Below are 19,341 nucleotides of genomic sequence, written 5' to 3'. Positions count from 1 at the left end.
CTTATGAGTTGAAAAACCATTCCATGATCATATCTGAACCCAAAACATTGCTCAGACCACAAAAATGATCAAACATAACCCTTCTCCACAGCTTGAGTGACTGCTATTCCTTCATTGAGTACAGTTTTAGCCCTGATCCATTTCTCCTAATTTCTAGATAAGAATTACTAAGATGAGACTTCCCAGTGGCTAAGACTCCATGCTCCAAATGCAGGAGGCCTGGGTGCAATCCCTAGTTAGGGAGCTAGATCCCACATGCTACAACGAAGAGTTTGTATGCCACAACTAAAGATTCTGCATGCTGCAGCTAAGACCTGGTGTGTCCAAATAAATATTTTTAAAAATGAAAAAAACGATTAAGATAACCAAAAAGAACTATCCCCACTTCCTGACACCATCCAACCTAGAGTATATAAGAATTAAGTTTGCACTGTCAAAGTGAAGTTAGTCATGTCCGACTCTTTGCGACCCCGTGGGCTGCAGCCTTCCAGGCTCCTCTGTCTATGGGATTTTCCAGGCAAGAGTACTGGAGTGGGTTGCCATTTCCTTCTCCAGAGGATCTTCCCAACTCAGGGATTGAACCCAGGTCTCCTGCATTGCAGGCGGATGCTTTACCCTCTAAGCCACCAGGGAAGCCCCAAACCTAGAGTGAAGTCGCTCAGTCGTGTCCAACTCTTTTCGACCCCTTGGACACCAGGCTCCTCCGTCCATGGGATTTTCTAGGCAAGAGTACTGGAGTGGGTTGCTGTTTGTAAACCTTCCCTTTTCTCAAGCCCTCCAAGAAAATCATCTAACATAAGTTCCTATCCTGAAATACCAAGTGAGTGAAAGTTGCTCAGTTGTGTCCAACTCTTTGTGATCCCGTGGACTGTAGCCTGCCAGGCTCCTCTGTCCATGGAATTCTCCAGGCAAGAATACTGGAGTGGGTAGACATTCCCTTCTCCAGGGGATCTTCCCGACCCAGGAATCGAACCCAGGTCTCCCACATTACAGGCAGATTCTATATGGTATGAGCTACCAGGGAAGCCCAATCCTGTAATAAGCGATTTTTATTATGCACTTGCTGAGATGCCCAGCATGGGTTCCCCATGATATGCAGGCTCCCTTGTTCAACTACAGGGGTGTTCCTGGTGGTCTTTGCCTGGAGGGCATTGCCAGAAATGGAGGTTCCATGGTGATTCCATCCTTGACTCTAGTAATAATGTGCACATCTGAGACCGGGTGTCTAACTGTTTGAGGTGCCATCCTGCCCATGGCTGGGAGGTAAGTTCTTGCTGTACTGAGCTCTGATGTTTTGTTGAGACCCTTGAGCTTGGGAATTATTTTGTTTGTTTTCCTTGGAATAAGATCCTCTTCAGGGACTTCCCTGGTGGTCCAAGTGGTTAGGATTCTGCACTGCCAATGCAGGCGGTACAGGTTCTATCCATGGTCAGGGAACTATGATTCCACATGCCACAACTAAGACCTGATGCAGCCAAGAAAAGAGATCCTCTTCAGTTTTTGGGTTATCCAATCAGATTTTATTTTTCCTTGGGGAATTTATTTTCTGATGTTCTGCATCTGTCTGCTCCAAAGGTCCCCTCATTGGATATTGTCTGTCTGTCAGAGGAAAAGTATATAGGAACAAGATGGGTATGCAGCCCTGGGTGTCTAAGAACATTACAAAGACTTTCTTGCACAGTATCTGGTGGCTGAACACCATTTGTCCCTCTAAGAAGTTGGGCATGCCAACCACTTGGGGGTCAGTTAGCATGCTGGAGTGTCATTTGTTATCCAAATTAACCAGACAAATCACTTCATCAACCGAGGCCCAATAAGCTGGTCCTACAGCCAGCCCAGGGACTGTGGCTTTTAGACCCTCAAACAAGGGTGCTTTGAATAAACTTTGCCTCAGGTCGTCATTCCAAACCTTTGTAAGGAGTTCTGCCTCAGTTCTGTGTGTGTCCGTGAGAACCACTTTGTTTCATTTCTGCCCAGAATCAGGTCATTTGCTCTGGCTTCTGATCAATGATGATTGGTCTTTGGCCAAGTTCTGGAGATACAAGTTTGCACAGCACTGTTTTATGAACTCTTGTCTCAAGTAAAACTGGGCCAAATTCCTGATTCCTTCATGTTTTCTTACAGTTACATTAGCTTGTATCCTTATCTTTCCGACATAATTTCATTAGGGACCATTTAGAATTGCAGTGGCCATTTTGGGGAACTTGGGACAAGATTCTTTATTTGAAAGGTACAAAAAGAAGAGACTCTCATGAGGGGATTGTCATGTTAGTCAAAAAGAGATTGTGTTGTTTAACATAGGTGATATTTCATATCTGTACTTTGGAGACTAATAAATACTGATTTTTAAATTATATAGCTCTATTGTCAAGCGCCTAAGATATGTTTTAAAATTAGGAGGAATATGACTCCTTTTGTGTGTATGTATTAATATATATCCAAATCTGGGGGGGAGGGGAGGGGATTTGCATTTAAAGCTTCTGTTTTGGACATAAACTATTTTATCTTTTCCTGCAGAGGGAATACAGATTAGCTTTTTTTTTTTGGTAATAGTTTCATTTACTATTACCATAGTAATAGTTTCATGTTTGTCTGAAGTAGCTTTCTCTCATTTTTTCCTGTCCATTTTTCTCTCTTGGAAAAGTTTAAAGCTTAATCAAAACAACATTTTGTTGAGTGTGCACAATTCAGTTAAGTACAGTTGGCCTTCAGACAATATGGGTTTGAACTCCAAATATATTGGAAAAATTGGAGGGGAAATTTGTAAAAATTTGAAAAAATGTGTAGCCTAAAAATATCAAAAAATTAAAAAAAGGTATATTATGAATGCATAAAATATAAATAGATGCTAGTGTGTTTTGTCATTTGTTAACCATAAAATATACACAGATCTATTATAAAAAGTGAAAATTTATCAAAACTTGTATACACAAACATTTACAGACTCTTCATGACACTGTTGATTACACAAGGTTACCAGAAGGTGATCATATTGCTGCTTCTTCATTATCAATATATGTATCACTTTATCTGTAAATAAACATGAATTTCTTTTTCACACTATTTTTTTTCCATGTGTAGCACGGCATGCAGGATCTTAAGTTTCCTGACCAGGGATGGAACCTATGCCCCCTGTGGTGGAAGCGTGGAGCCCTAACCTCTAGACGGCTAGAGAATTCCCTATCTTTTCATTCTTGATGGTCAGTGTTGGTAGTACTCAGGCTTCCCAGGTGGTGCTAGTGGTAAAGAACTTGCCTGCCAATGTATGAGACCTAGGTTTGATCCCTGGGTGGGTCAGGAAGATCCCCTGGAGAAGGAAATGGCTATCCACTCCTGTATTCTTGCATGGAAAATCCCAGAGCCAGAGGAGCCTGGTGGGCTACACTCTGTGGGGTTCCAAAGAGTCTGACACGACTGAGTGACTGATACACACAATGTTATATTAGTAGCACATTTACTAACTACAATGCTTTGTGTAACATAAGACAGTATTGACGTAGATACTGACAAATGATTCATCATGTTAACATATGGTATCAGTATCAACAAATACAATCAGTATCTTAAGTGTATTTTCTCTTTCTTAATAGCATTTTCTCTAGCTTACTTTATTGTAAGTATATAATACATATAAAAAGCATGTTTTAATCAACTATTTATATTCTCAGTAAGGCTTTTAGTAGCTAAGTTTGAGGAGGGAGTCAGTTGTGCCCTAGAGGGTGAGGTTTTGAGGAGTGTTATTTTCTTAAGTTCCCTAACTCCCACATTGTTCAAGGGTCAACAGTAATCAAAAATGTCTGAAAGGACTGCTAAACTATATATGTTTCCTTTGTGAGCACTGAAAAGTAATACTTATGTAATAGGTTTTGTATAGTTACAGATAAGATACAAATGGGCTGAATTCCAAAATAAAAGGAGCTTTTAGCATGATCCAGTGTTTTTACATTTTAATTTGCTATGTAAAAATAATGCCAGCACAATATTTTGGTTTATACAAGGGTCAGTTTTCTCATGATTATATATTTTATAAGTAAATTATCTTAAGTTTTCATATATGATTTCTTTTGAAATTTTAAAAAATACTCACCATGCTGTCCATTATATCACCAGAACTTATTTATCTTATAATTGGAAGTTGTACCTTTTGATCACCTTCATCCACTTCCCCAACTCCTACCTCTAGCCTCTGGCAGCCACCAATCTGTTCTCTGTTTCTCTGTTTGAATTTTTTAGATTCTACCTATAAGTGATACAATATCTGTCTTTCTCTGTCTACCCTGGTGGCTCAGCTGGTAAAGAAACTGCCTGCAATCTGGGAGACCTGTGTTTGATCCCTGGATTGGAAAGATCCCCTGGAGAAGGGAACGGCTACCCACTTCAGTATTCTGGCCTGGAGAATTCAGTCTATGGGGTTGCAAAGAGTAGGACATGACTGAGCGACTTTCACTTCTATGTCTGTTAGCATTAGCATAATAGTCTCAAGGTCCATTCAAGTTGTCACGAATGACAGGATTTTTTTCTTCTTTATGGCTGCAATAAACAAATATTACATTTTCTTTATTCATTCATCTGTCAGTGGATACTTAGGATGTTTCCATATCATGACTATTTTAACTAATGCTGCAATGAACATAAGGGTGCAAATATCTCTTCTAAACATTGTGGTTTCATTTCCTTTGTCTGTATATCTTAGAAGTGGAATTACTGGATCATAGGCTAGTTCTATTTTTAATTTTTTTGAAGACCCTCCATTCTGTTTTCCAAAGTGGCTATACCCGGTTACATTCCCACCAGTAGTGCACAGGCTTCCCTTTTCTCCACATCCTCTCCAATACTTATCTCTTGTCTTTTTGATGACAGCCGTTCTGTTGGAAGGTGATATTTCATTGTGGTTTTGATTTGTATTTCCCTGATGATTAGTAATATTGCATGCTTTTTTATGCACCTGTTGGCCATTTGTATGTCTTCTCTGGAAAATTATCTAATCAGATTCTCAGTCCATTTTTAAATTGGATCTTTTTTTTTTGCTATTGAGTTGTATGATTTCTTTATATATTTTGGATGTTAATCCTTTATCAACTGTATGATTTGCAAATATTTTCTCCTATGTCATAGGTTGCCTTTTCTTTTTGTTGGTTTCCTTTGCTGTGTAGAAGCTTTTTAGTTTGATGTAGTTCTACTTGTTTATTTTTGCTTTTGTTGCCTTTGTTTTTGGTATCAAACCCAAAATATCATTGGCAAGACTAATATCAAAGAACTTACCTTCCCTCTATGTTTTCTTCTGGAACTTTAATTGTTTTAGGGCTTACATTCAAGACTTTAATTCATTTTGAGTTCATTTTTGTTGTGGTGTAAGACAGCAGTTCAGTTTCATTCTTTTGCATGTGGGTCTCTAATTTTTCCAACACCATTTATTGTAGAGACTGTCCTCTTCCTGTTGTATATTCTTGGCTCCTTTGTTGTAAATTAATTGACCATATATGCATGGGTTTATTTCTGAGCTCTCTTTTTTGTTCTGTTGATCTCTGTGTCTGTTTTTCCTTTGTCCCTAATTTTTTTTAAAAAGCAAATGGAAGTTTTACTCTTTATTTTTATTTTATTAACATTTAGAAATTTATTTTTGGCTGCACTGGGTCTTCGCTGCTGTGTTCAGGCTTTCTCTACTTGTGGCAAATAGGGGCTACTCTTCTTTGTGGTGTGTGGTCTTCTCATTGTGGTGGCTTCTCTTGTTGTGGAGCACAGGCTCTTGACATGCAGGCCTCAGCAGCTGTGGCACACGGGCTTAGTAGTTGCTACTTTCAGGGTCTAGAGTGCAGGCTTAGTAGTTGTGGTGTGCAGGACTTAGTTGCTCTGTGACATGTGGAATCCTCTCAGACCAGGGATTGAACCCATGTCCCCTGCATTGGCAGGTGGATTCCTATCCACTGTACCACTAAAGAAGTCTGCCCCTAATTTTTAAATTGAAGTTTAACTGACATATAACATTATATTAGTTTCATTATGTTGTAAATGTGATTCAATATTGTATATTGTGAAATGATCATCATAATAAGTCTAGTTAATATCTGTAACCACACATAATTACAAAACATTTTCTTGATAAGCCTTTTAAGATACACTCTTTTTTTTTAATATACTCTCTCTTTTTTCCCTCAGTACCATACTGTTTTGATTACTATAGCTTTGCAATGTAGTTTGGAATCAGGAAGTGTGATGCCTCAAGCTTTGTTCTTCTTTCTCAAGATTGCTTTTGCTATTTGGGATCGTTTGTGGTATCATACAAAATTTATTTATTTATTTTGGGCTCTGTTTTGGCATGTGTGATCTTAGTTCCCCAACCAGGGGTTGAACCCATGTCCCCTGCATTGGAAGCATGGAGTCCTAATCACTGGACCACCAGAGAATTCCCCCATACAAATTTTAGGATTGTTCTATCGCTGTGAAAAATGACAGTGGGATTTTTGATTAGGGTTCATTGAATCTTTAGATTGCTTTGGATAGCATGGACATTTTAACAATATTAATTCTTCCAATCCAGGAGCACAAATATCTTTCCATTTATTTGTGACTTTAATTTGCACTGGGAGTGAGATGGTTGGATGCCATCATTGACTCAGTTCAGTTCAGTTCAGTTCAGTTCAGTCGCTCAGTCAAGTCCGACTCTTTGCAACCCCAAGAATCGCAGCATGCCAGGCCTCCCTGTCCATCACCAACTCCCTGAGTTCACTCAGACTCATGTCCATCGAGTCAGTGATGCCATCCAGCCATCTCATCCTCTGTCATCCCCTTCTTCTCCTGCCCCCAATCCCTCCCAGCATCAGAGTCTTTTCCAATGAGTCAACTCTTTGCATTAGGTGGCCAAAGTACTGGAGTTTCAGCTTTAGCATCATTCCTTCCAGAGAAATCCCAGGGCTGATCTCCTTCAGAATGGACTAGTTGCATCTCCTTACAGTCCAAGGGACTCTCAAGAGTCTTCTCCAACACCACAGTTCAAAAGCATCAATTCTTTGGTGCTCAGCCTTCTTCACAGTCCAACTCTCACATCCATACATGACCACAAGAAAAACCATAGCCTTGACTAGACGGACCTTTGTTGGCAAAGTAATGTCTCTGCTTTTGAATATGCTATCTAGGTTGGTCATAACTTTTCTTCCAAGGAGTAAGCGTCTTTTAATTTCATGGCTGCAGTCTCAATGGACCTGAATTTGACCAAACCCTGGGAGATAGTGAAGGACACAGAAGCCTGGTGTGCTGCAGTCCGTGGGGTCTCAGAGTCAAATATGACTTAGCGACTGAACAACAAGACATAGTAGAAATGGAGTATAGCAAGAATGCTCCTTTTTTTTTTCTCTCTCTCTCTTTTTTTAAATTTGTTTGGGTGTGTTGAGTCTTAGTTGTGGCATGTGGGATCTTTAGTTGCAGCACACAGGCGTAGTTGTTCAGTGGCATGTGGGATCTTAGTTTAGCGACCAGGGATCAAATCTACATCTCCTGCATTGTAAGGCAGATTCTTAACCACTGGACTATCAGGGAAGTCCCAAGAATGCGTCTTGATATTGCCCAAATAGCAGAGACATGTTGACAACATTGAACCAATATAGGTGGATGTAATTTTAAGGTTATTGCTGAGGGTTTTTCAATGCATGTCTTACCAGCCAGTGACATATTCCTGGCAAGTCTACAAAGGTGGAACATGGACAAGAACCAAGGCCTTGAGGCCTTTTGAATACCTCCATATGAACTATAAGTACATTTTAGATATTCTTCTTTATTCTTAGGGTAGATTGAGACTTTTTCCTACTGGAGAGTTATGGATATATTGGTGGCAGGAAAATCGCTTGATTTTTAAATTCCCAGCACTGAGCAAAGAAGTCTCAATTTATCTCGCCAGTTACAAAGACGTTTCAGTTTATTTTTTCCATACCATCATTTAAAAAAAATTCTGTATAGCTTTACCTTTTACTTGGAAAGTACACTGTTCATATCATCTACTATCTTCAGCAAAAATAGAACTAAAAGAATGAAAAAAAAAAAAAAACTCGTAGAAAGGGACTTCCCTGGTTGTCCAGTGGTTAAGAATCCACGTGTTAATGTTGGGGATACAGGTTTGATCCCTGGTCCAGGAAGATTCCACATGTTGTGGAGCAACTAAGCCTGGGCACCACAACTACTGAGCCTGCATGCTCTCGAGCCTGGCTCTGCCACAAGAGAAGCCACTGCAGTGAGAAGCCTGTGCACTGCAATTAGACAGTACCCTCTACTCTCCCCAACTAGAGAAAGCTGGCACACAACAACAAAGAGCCCGGGCAGTCAAAAACAAATAAATAAAAAATTTTAAGACTTACAGAAAAGGACTTCCCTGGTAGTCCAGTGGTTAAGAATCCACTTTCCAGTGCAGGGATGTGGGTCTGATCCCTAAACAGGGAACTAAGATCCCATGTGCCAGGGGGCAACCAAACCAGTGTGCCATAATGAGAAGCCTGCATGCCACAACTATAGAAAGCCCATATGCCACCACGAAGAGCCCACATGCCACAATGAAGACCCAGTACAGCCCCAAAAATATAAAATAAGTGAAAAATAGGTCTTAAAAAAACTTGCAGAAACCAAAAATTTTGCCATTGCCCTTGACAATAAGATCAATTCTCTCTCCTCAGGACCCACAGGTTATCTCCTTCTGAGTTAACTGCCTCATGCATTTGAGAATCACTTCCAATCTTTGACTGACCCCATTATAAATTTATGTTTCATATATTACTTCCAGATTTATCACCAACAGATATAAACTGCATCTCCAAAACACCCACCTAAGTAGCTCTGCATGATCTGAAAACTGGAGATTTGGTCTTCTGGAAAAGAATCAGAAAAAAACTGCCCTTGAGTCTCTACACAAAGGACCTTTAACAGATAACTGACACAACAGTAAAACTCCATGTTGTTGATCTTTCAGCTCATATTTCCTAAGTAAAATGACATACATTGTTTTCTCCAGGGTACCGAGCCTCTAGTCCGTTGGGAGACCTCAAACTGAGCATTCTTAGACATTTTATAGAAGCTACTTTTAGTCTTTTACAGAAGACTGTGGGCAGCTTCTGTCCAAGATGAAAGGGCAAGATGATAATTGCACATATGAACAGATTCTGCAGAACAAGACTAATTTTTTGATTCTTCAGTACCCTTTCCCTTACCTTTTGTTCTAGTAATCTTGCCTATTGTCTTTAACATCCTCTTTGACTGTTTTCTTTTTTAATTTAAACATTTTAATTTATTTGTACATCAGGTCTTAGTTTTATGCAAGATCTTTCATTTTGGCACATGGACTCTCTAGTTGTGGCTCAAGGGCTTAGTTGTTCCTTGGCATGTGGGATCTTAGTTCCCCAACCAGGGATCAAACCCATGTCCCCTGCTTTGCAAGGCAGATTCTTAACCACTGGATCACTCGAGAGGTCCCCTAAAAGTTTTCTTAATATGTCTTCCCTGTTTTCATCTTGTTACTTTCAACTCTTGTGGTCTCCTGCTGCTTAAGGAGAAAAAATAGTCTGGTGCATGTTTTTCAGACCGTAGGTATTGCTCTGAATTGACCTTATTCCTGGAGCTATTGCCTCCACATCTAATCCTGTTGACCAAAAATGTAGTAACTTCTAACACACAATGTAGATACTCAAAACAAGTCCCTTCTGGTCTTAAGTTTTTCTCACATAATTAATTCCAAAGTTAGGTCTTAACAAAACTTGGACTTGAATGAAATGCTTTTGCTAAGGTCATTATGCTCATGCTGGTGCTCAGTCACTTCAGTCGTGTCTGGCTCTTTTCGACCCTATGGACTGTAGCCCACCAGGCTTCTCTGTCAAAGAGATTCTCCCTTATAAAATCTAGGTCATCAGGAATAGGAACTAAGATTAGGGCTATCCTTGCTATCCTCCTATAAGACACTCCAACTTAACTTGAAAGCACCATGTAATCCACTCAAGGAGTCTGTCTACCTCAAGGGTCCCCAAATTGGATACTCCTAACCATAGTCGATGCCTCAGTAGGGTCCAGTGTTTTTTCTTTTTTGGTGTGTCAGGTCTTAGTTGCAGCATGGAAACTCTTAGTTGCAGCATGTAGGATCTAGTTCCCTGACCAGGGATTGAACCTGGGACCCCTGCATTGGGAGGGCCGAGTCTTAGCCACTGGACCACCAGGGAAGTCCTGGGTTTAACTTCTCATGCAGACAACAGGCTTTTACCTGCCTGCTGCACACTAACTTATCCTGTGTATTCAGGGTAATTGTTAAGAGCCTTTAAAGTATTTTAAACTATCACTTCTCCAGAAATCTCCAAAATGAGGCAGACTGTTTAAGAATAGGCTATTCAAGAAAACTCCCAGGAGGGATAACCTACTCCATTATCATGCATGCTGTATGAGCTATACTTGCCAGAGAGGGGTCATACTACTGGAAAAGGTGATCCAGATCTTGTCTCTAACCTCGGCAGACATCGTAAATGACAACTGCTACTTAGAAGCCCAACAACCAATTTACATTTAAATTCATTAACCAAAGGGAAATTCATGTTTTGGCAAACATGGCTTGCAGCACCTATATAAATACAGGTCAAGTTGAGCAGCCTGTGACTATGCTAAAAAAATAAATAACTTGAATTGCTAAAAAAGACAACCTGGACTTTGGAACTACTAATAGTGGGGGCTGTTCTTCATTGTGGTATGCAGGCTTCTCATTACAGTGGCTTCTCTTGTTGTGGGGCACAAGCTCTAGGCATGTAGACTTCAGTTATCGCAGCACACTGGCTCAGTATTTGCAGCTCATGGGCCCTGGAACTTGGGCTCAGTAGTTGTGGTGCACAGGCTTAGTTACTCAACATGTGGAATCTTCCCGGACTAGGGATCCAACCCATGTCTCCTGCATTAGCAGGCCAATTCTTATCCACTCTACCACATGGGAAGTCCTGGTCACAGTTTTAAATGCTGCTGTGTAACCATCATTGTATCAGAGGTTTTGAGAATTCATTCAGCAACAAAAGCAGAAGGAAAGACTAACCTTAGTCTAACTATAGATCTTCTCTTGACAGTCTCCTGATGAACAACATCTTTGCAATAGTGAAAAGCTGGGTGGTAAGCTAACATCCTGAAGCATGACTCCATCTGCCTTTGGCCTAGAGGGAGACAGAAAGAGAAAGCATCCTCTGACAGCCTGGAGCTGGCTGGCACTATCATCTCAGCCTTAGTTTGATAGGAGCCAGTATGAACTCACAGCTAGATGTTGTTTTCTCTTGATAAAATGTAAATGATTTTACAGCACACCAGTATCATAGATTCAGGGCCACTCTGTCAGCTGTGATGGATCAAAACAAAAACAAGACCACCATGTCATTATATCTGAACACAGTCAAAAATAATAGGGACTTCACCGGTGGTCCAGTCACTAAGACTCTGAGATTCCAATGCAGGGGGCCTGGGTTCAGTCCCTGGTCAGGGAACTAGATCCCACATGCCACAACTAAGAGTTCACATGCTGCAACTTAAAAGATCCTGTATGCCGCAACTAAGACTGCACAGCCAAATAAATAAAGAGTAAACGAACAAAAACCAAGAACATTATCCAAACAACAGAAATGACCCAATACCCATATCCTGCCTAATATGAATTACTTTTCCTTCTTTATCAGTGATAGCTTTAGTCTTCCTATCATTTAGATTAAAAGTGTTAAGATACCAATCATAGAACTATTCCTCACTTCTTCATAGCATCTAAATCAGAGTCAGCCCATTTCCTTGAATCCTCCCCAGAAACCTAATACAAGTTCAAGTCCTACAATAAGTCGTTCACAGCATCTCTTACTGAGATGTCTCACAGTTTCACATATTGTGTGGTCTCCCTCTGCAATGAGTCAATAAACCCAACTTTGTTCAATTATAGGTTTGTTCTTGAGAGCCTTTGACAGGAGGGCATTGACACTGGAAAGTGGATTTTTTTTTTTTTTTACTGAAAAAGATAATGGATTTTTTTAAAAAGTTGATTCAAAACATGTTTTAAACATTCTGAACTCATACCAGATAGGTTTGTGGGTTTTATTTGGCCTGGGGGCTGCCAGTTTGCAGCCCTTTCAGTTGGATGATCTCCCTTCTGGGTATGAAAGATGAATGGTGAACAGTTATGCAGGATGCAAGCTGAACCAAGGATAGAACACATCCTTTCACATGCATCATTTCATTTAGTGTTCTTTTCCACTTAAGTCTTTCAGGATTCTCTTGATTCTATTCATGCTGTGCCATTTGCACGGTGGCCTGCTGCATGTTTGACTATAAAGGAGGTCAGATCCCAGTTTTATAGGAAGATGCTGATGTATACCTGTTCCCTTTTCACCGTGAGCCTGTAGCCATAGGAACTGTGATACAGCAATCAACACCACCTCCACGATCAAATCCTCGGGGAACATATTTCACTTTAATGAAGCTGACCTGATCACAGAGGAATCTGGTGAACTTTCTGGGCTTCTCAGCATTGTGCCTCCTCCTGACTTTAAGCTGGCCCTGGAAAGGAAGAAAGTGGAGCTCTGTCAGGTATGGGCTTCTTACTGGGAGCTGGAACTTGGACCAGGCAGAGAAAGGCTGTGGGGAAAGATCCTCCCAGGCCTGCTTCTCCTGAGGAGAAAGCAGGAGAAGAGTCTTGTATACCAGGTCCTGTGGTGTCTGAGGCATTGCTAGTTCTGTGAGTGTATGAATGGAGCCTAGAGCATAGAAGGATTCTGGCATCACTGAGGACGTTGGCTAAAATATCTTTAAGGACTCTTCCAGCCCTGGAATCATAGGAACAAAGGACTCAATTCTATGATATCTGCTTTGGCTTGTGAAGATGGAAAGGAACAGAACAGCTGAGTAATTTTTTTTTTAACCTGGCTAACTCACTTCCCTTTCTGTATGCCTGCCATTTCCCACATCATATGTCCTTCACTCTGTTCTCCAAAAGCCCAGGGACCTTTCCCACCTTTCATTGCCTGAGATGAGCTCTGGGGAACCCTAAGCCCACCAAACCCCTGCCTCTTCCTTTTCCTCTGCTTCATGGGCCAAGGTTTCTTTCTCAGTTTCCCTGAATGACAGGACAGTTTCCCTAGGAAGGGAGCCAGCCCCAACCCCTTGGCAGCCCAGACTTCCCTGACCAGTGCTGATTCTTGAGGTCAAGACAGTCTTCCTGTGCTCAGAATATCAGGCTGGGCCTTGTTGTAGAAGAAACTGACTACTGAGTATCCCCATTCTGAATATAGCCACCCCAGGGAAACTCTCACGGCCTCTCACATAATAAATGGATCTTAACCCGTAATCAAGATGCTTCGGACACTGTCCAGCGGGCGATGGCCACCATCTTTCCCGGAGTGGCTCAGTGGCAAGATCAAGTTCCTAATCCAAGTCTCCAGTTCCACTCCTTTTCCCTTTCTCATCGAGAAACTGAAGACAGAAACTCCTATAAAAGATGTGACACTTTTCTGTCCATCACCTAAGGCACAGTGGAGGGTTGAATCCTTCTCTATCCTTTCCTAATATGCAATTTTGAGTCTTACTTTATCATTAAACTTTTTAGAATTATTATTGGAAATGTAATATACATGGTAAAAAATTCAAACTAAGAGTATACAGTGTAAAATAAGTGTTCCCCTCACCTTGACTTCTGATACTCCAGTCCTCCTCTCTAGAGGCAGCCGCTGTTCAGAGTTTCTTGTTTATCTTTCCAAAATACCCTGTGAACATATAAGCATGTGTATCTAGCGTTTTCCTTTTTGTGAAATACACATATTGGCATACTCCATGTTTACCTGCATTATGTTCTTTCTATCTGATACATCTCAGAGCTTGTTCCGTGTTTGTACATACAGATTTGTCTCATCCTACATAGCAGCCACAGAGTATTCTATTATGGATATACTATAATTTGTATAAGGCCCTACTGGTGGGACAGTTAAGTTTTATATATATGTATATATTTATCATAAACTGTGTGTTAGTGAATATCTCTGTATATTAGAATACTTGAATGAGTAAATATGATAGATGCATTCTTTTTTAAAATTTTACTTATTTATTTATGGCTGCACTGGGTCTTCGCTGCTGTGTACGAGCTTTCTCTGATTGCTCTTCGTTGTGGTGCGCAGGCTTCTCACTGTGCATGTTTCAGTAGTTGTGGCACAGGGCCTCAGTCGCCCCTTGGCATGTGGGATCTTTCCAGACCAGGGATCGAACCCGTGTCCCCTGCATTGGCAGGTGGATTCTTAACCACTAGACCACCAGAGGAGAAGCCCTGAGAGATACATTTTTATTTTTTATTTTTATTTTTTTAATTTTATTTTTACTTTATTTTACTTTACAATACTGTATTGGTTTTGGCATACATTGACATGAATCCACCACGGGTGTATACAAGCTCCCAATCCTGAATCCCCCTCCCACCTCCCACCCCATATCATCTCTCTGGATCATCCCCATGCACCAGCCCCAAGCATCCTGTACATTTTTAAAAGCAGAATTTCTGAAAGTAAATGTTTAACTTGATTGATATTTTCACTTTGTCCTGCAGGGAGCGTAGTCAGTCAGTTTACACTCCTATCAACACTGGGCAGGCCTGTTTCCCACATGGTCACCAACAGAATATTTCCAGACTTTTGATCTTGGTGTGGCTTTACTATTTTATTTATCAAAATAATACATGTATACTATTGTCTGGCCCTGAGATGGCAAGAATAATAATTCTATAAGAATGTAGAAATATATCAGATGGGTCCCAAACTTTGCCCTCATAATCTAGACATACAAATGACAATATTATCTGGAAAATCCAACAATGGTACAAGATGCAAAGGTAGCCCAAAGAAGGGGGAATTAATTTTGGGGAAACTGGGGCTTGTTCACAGCTGGGAAATACTTTGTGAAGAACCTGATATCTGAGATGAGTTTTGAAGAATTCATTTAATTAATAAATTTGTGTGAAGCACCCACGTTGTGCCAGGCACTCTTCGGAGTCCTTAGAACACACTGCTGCTGCTGCTGCTGCTGCTGCTGCTAAGTCGCTTCAGTCGTGTCCAACTCTGTGCGACCCCAAAGACAGCAGCCCACCAGACTTCCCCATCCCTGGGATTCTTCAGGCAAGAACACTGGAGTGGGTTGCCATTTCCTTCTCCAATGCATGAAAGTGAAAAGTGAAAGTGAAGTCGCTCAGTCATGTCTGACTCCTCGCGACCCCCTGGACCGCAACCCACTGGGCTCCTCCGTCCACGGGAGTTTCCAGGCAAGAGAATTGGAGTGGGGTGCCATTGCCTTCTCCTTAGAACACACTAGTGACCAAAAGATTCGTACCCTCGTGAAGTTTATGTTCTAGTGAGAGGGTAATCAATAAACACTAGACTTAATGAATAAGTAAATTATGTAGTATGTTACAAGGTGATAGGCACTATAGAAAAATTAAAAGCAGAACTTTCCTGGTGGTCCAGAGGTTAAGAATCCACCTTCCAATGCAGGGGATGTGTGTTTGATCCCTGGTGGGGGAACTAAGAGCCCACATGCCATGAAATAACTAAGCCTGTGTGCCACAACTACAGTCTGTGTGCTGCGATGAAGACCCAGTGCAGCCAAAAGAAAAAGAAAGTAAAAGCAAAGTAGGATAAGGGGATCAGGAGTGTTCATGGCAGAGGGGATGTGAATACTAATTTTAAGTAGGGTAGTTGGGTAGGCCTTGTAGAGAAGGTGACTTTTGAGCAAAGACTTGAAGGAAGTGAGCAAGTTAGCCAAGCAGATATCTAAGGAAAACTTTGCAGGCAGTGAGGACAACCAGAACAAAGGCTCCAGGGTGAGCATACACATGACATAATTGAAAAGTAGCAAGGAGGTCGGTGGACTGAGGGAGGGGAAGGGCAGTAGGAAATGAAGTCAGAGAGATGATGGGGGTGCCTGGAGCTTGGGGGCCTTATAGGACACTGAGACAACCTTGGCTTTTCTCTTTCTCTCTGGATACACACAGAAAATTTATTCACATCCACATCCTTAAGGCATCAGCTCAAATGTCACCTCCACAAAAAAAGTTTTTTTCCCCTCTGTCCTCCTTATATATTTATTTAATATTTATCTATTTGGCTACACAAGGTCTTAGTTGTGGTACACAGGATCTTTGATTTTGTTGTGGCATGCTGACTCTTCATTGGGCATGCAGGATTTAGTTCCCTGACCAGGGATCGAACCCCAGTCCCCTGCATTGGGAGCACAGAGTCTTAGCCACTGGGCCACCAGGGAAGTCCTTGACTTCCTTATTTAAAGTGACCTGATGACTCAATGGTAAAGAATCCAGCAAGAGACACGGGTTCAATCCCTGGGTTGGAAAGGTCCCTTGGAGAAGGAAATGACAACCCACTCCAGTATTCTTGCCTGGGAAATCCCATAGACAGAGAAGCTTGGTGGGCTACAGTCCATGGGGTCGCAAAAGAGATGGACACAACTTAGCAACTAAACAACAACAACAACAAATCATGTTTCCTGGGAAAAATACCAAAAAACAAAACAAAAATAAAGTGACCTGTCTCTTATTCCCTTATCTTCCTATTCATTTCCTTTACATCCATTTCAATTTTTTTGGTCTATCTTTCTCACTACAGTGGAAGCTTTATGAGGTCTGGAGCATTATCTAACTCATTTGCCATTATAACCCTAGCATCCAGATACAGTGTTGCTCTATAAATATTTGTTGAATGAATATGGGTGGAAAAGGAGGGAAGGATGATTGAGGAAGCCCTGAGGAGATGAGAGGAGATCTGGAGCACAGTGCCAGCACTGGTCTTGGGTGGACAAGGGACACATCTTCCTCTGTGAGCTGAGGCAAGGAGGAAAGCATAGATTGATATGCAGGGTATGTAGGGTATGTGGCAAGGGTAGATGATAAAAGATTTCATAAGTGATGGCCACTCTAATGGCACAAGGTGAAGAGCAACTAAAGAGCCTCTTGATGAGGATGAAAGAGGAGAGTAAAAAAACTGGCTTAAAACTCAACATTCAAAAAACTAAGATCATGGCATCCAGTCCCAACACTTCATGCCACATAGATGGGGAAAAAGTGGAAACAGTGACAGACTTGATTTTCTTGGGCTCCAAAATCACTGCAGACAGTGACTGCAGCCATGAAATTAAAACACACTTGCTCCTTGGAAGAAAAGCTATGACAAACCTAGACAGTGTTTTAAAAAACAGGGGCATCACTTTGCCAACAAAGGTCCATATAGTCAAAGCTACAGTTTTTCCAGTAGTCATGTATGAATCTCCTCAAGAAAATTAGGAATACCAAGGGAATATTTCATGCAAAGATGGGCACAATAAAGGACAGAAACAGTATGGACCTAACAAAAGCAGAAGATATTAAGAAGAGGTGGCACGAATACACAGAAGAATTATACAAAAAAAAAAAGATTGTAATGATGCAGATAACCATGATGGTGTGATCACTCACCTAGAGCCAGACATCCTGGAGTGTGAAGTCAAATGGGCCTTAGGAAGCATCACCTCGAACAAAGCTAGTGGAGGTGATGGACTTCTGGTTGAGCTATTTCAAATCCTAAAAGATGGTGCTGCACTCAATATGCCAGCAAATTTGGAAAACTTAGCAGTGGCCCCAAGACTGGAAAAGGTCAGTTTTCACTCCAATCCCAAAGAAAGGCAATGCCAAAGAATGTTCAAACTATGGCACAATTGCACTCATCTCACATGCTAGCAAAGTAATCCTCAAAATTCTCCAAGCTAGGCTTCAACAGTATGTGAGCTGAGAACTTCCAGATGTTCAAGCTGGATTTAGAAAAGGCAGAGGAATCAGAGATCAATTTGCCAACATCTGTTGGATCATAGAAAAAGCAAGAGAATTCAAGAAAAACATCTGCTTCATTGACTACGCTAAAGCCTTTGACTGTGTGGATCACAACAAACTGTGGAAAATTCTGAAAGAGCTGGGAATACCAGACCACCTTACCTGCCTCCTGAGAAACCTGTATGCAGGTCAAGAAACAACAATTAGAAAACAATCAACTGGTTTAAAATTGGGGAAGGAGTACACATCAAGGCTGTATATTGTCACCTTGCTTATTTAACTTATATGCAGAGTATAATATGTGAAATGCTGAGCTGGATGAAGCACAAGTTGGAATCACAATTGCTGGGAGAAATATCAATAACCTCGGATATGGAGATGACACCACCCTTATGGCATAAAGCAAAGAGGAACTAAGGAGCCTCTTGATGAAAGTGAAAGAAGAGAGTGAAAAAGCTGACTTAAAACTCAACATTCAAAAAATGAAGATCAAAGCATCCAGTCCCATCACTTCATGGCAAATAGATGGGGAATCAATGGAAGCAGTGACAGCCTTTATTTTCTTGGGCTTCAAAATCACTGCAGATGGTGAGTGCAGCCATGAAATTAAAAGACACTTGCTCCTTGGAAGAAAAGCTATCATAAACCTAGACAGCATATTAAAAAGAGAGACATTATTTTCCCAACAAAGGTCCGTATAGTCAAAGCTATAGTTTTGTCGGTAGTCATGTATGGATGTGAGAGTTGGACCATAAAGAAGGCTGAGCATTGAAGAATTGATGCCTTTGAACTGTGATGCTGGGGAAGACTCTTGAGAGTCCCTTGGACTGCAAGGAGATCAAACCAGTCAATCCTAAAGGAAGTCAGTCCTGAATATTCATTGGAAGGACTGATGCTGAAGCTAAAGCTCCAATACTTTGGCCACCTGATACAAAGAGCTGACTCATTAGAAAAGACCCTGATGCTAGGAAAGATAGCAGGCAGGAGAAGAAGGGGATGACAGAGGGTGAGATGGTTGGATGGCATCACCAACTCAATGGACATGAGTTTGAGCAAGCTCCAGGAGACAGTGAAGGACAGGGAAGCATAGCATGCGGCAGTCTACGGGGTCACAAAGAGTCGGACACGACTTAGCAACTGAAGAGCAACAAAGTGATGGCCTCTTTCTGGTGAGGTCCTCTGCTGACAGTTCAGATAGACTGAACTGAGAAGTTGGGAAAAGGATTTGGGGAGAGTGGCAGAGATTTAGAACAGTTGCTGAGGGGAAGGGAAGAAGGAACTCACCAACATTTTAAGACTCCCATGTGCCAGGTACTGTGCTGAGTGTTGAGGTTATTGAGATGAGGAGAGTGTGACACATTCTCTGCCTTTCAGGAATTCACATTCCAAAGGAGATAGATTTTCTTTACAAAAAGGTAAAATGCTCTGTACTGTAATATAAGGAGTGTTGCAGAAGCATGATGTGGGTGGAGGCTCAGTTCTGAGAGTGGAGGAAAAACATCACAGAGGCTGTG

General features: G+C 41.3%; 1 long non-coding RNA gene across 1 annotated transcript; it reads right to left on the bottom strand.

Moving 5' to 3' along the window:
* Positions 1 to 2,534: 2,534 nt before the first annotated feature.
* LOC120877492 lies at positions 2,535 to 8,084 on the bottom strand. Its single transcript, XR_005724361.1, has 2 exons — positions 7,517 to 8,084; positions 2,535 to 3,158 (listed from the first exon to the last, which is right to left on the bottom strand). It is a non-coding gene; the product is annotated as an uncharacterized LOC120877492 (long non-coding RNA).
* Between the last annotated feature and the right edge of the window lie 11,257 nt (positions 8,085 to 19,341).

The sequence above is a fragment of the Oryx dammah genome, unplaced genomic scaffold (assembly GCF_014754425.2).
Source record: "Oryx dammah isolate SB20612 unplaced genomic scaffold, SCBI_Odam_1.1 HiC_scaffold_2, whole genome shotgun sequence".
In the NCBI taxonomy this organism is placed as follows: domain Eukaryota; kingdom Metazoa; phylum Chordata; class Mammalia; order Artiodactyla; family Bovidae; genus Oryx; species Oryx dammah.
Note: the sequence above shows the minus strand (reverse complement) of the source record. Positions and strands in the feature narration are given on the sequence as shown.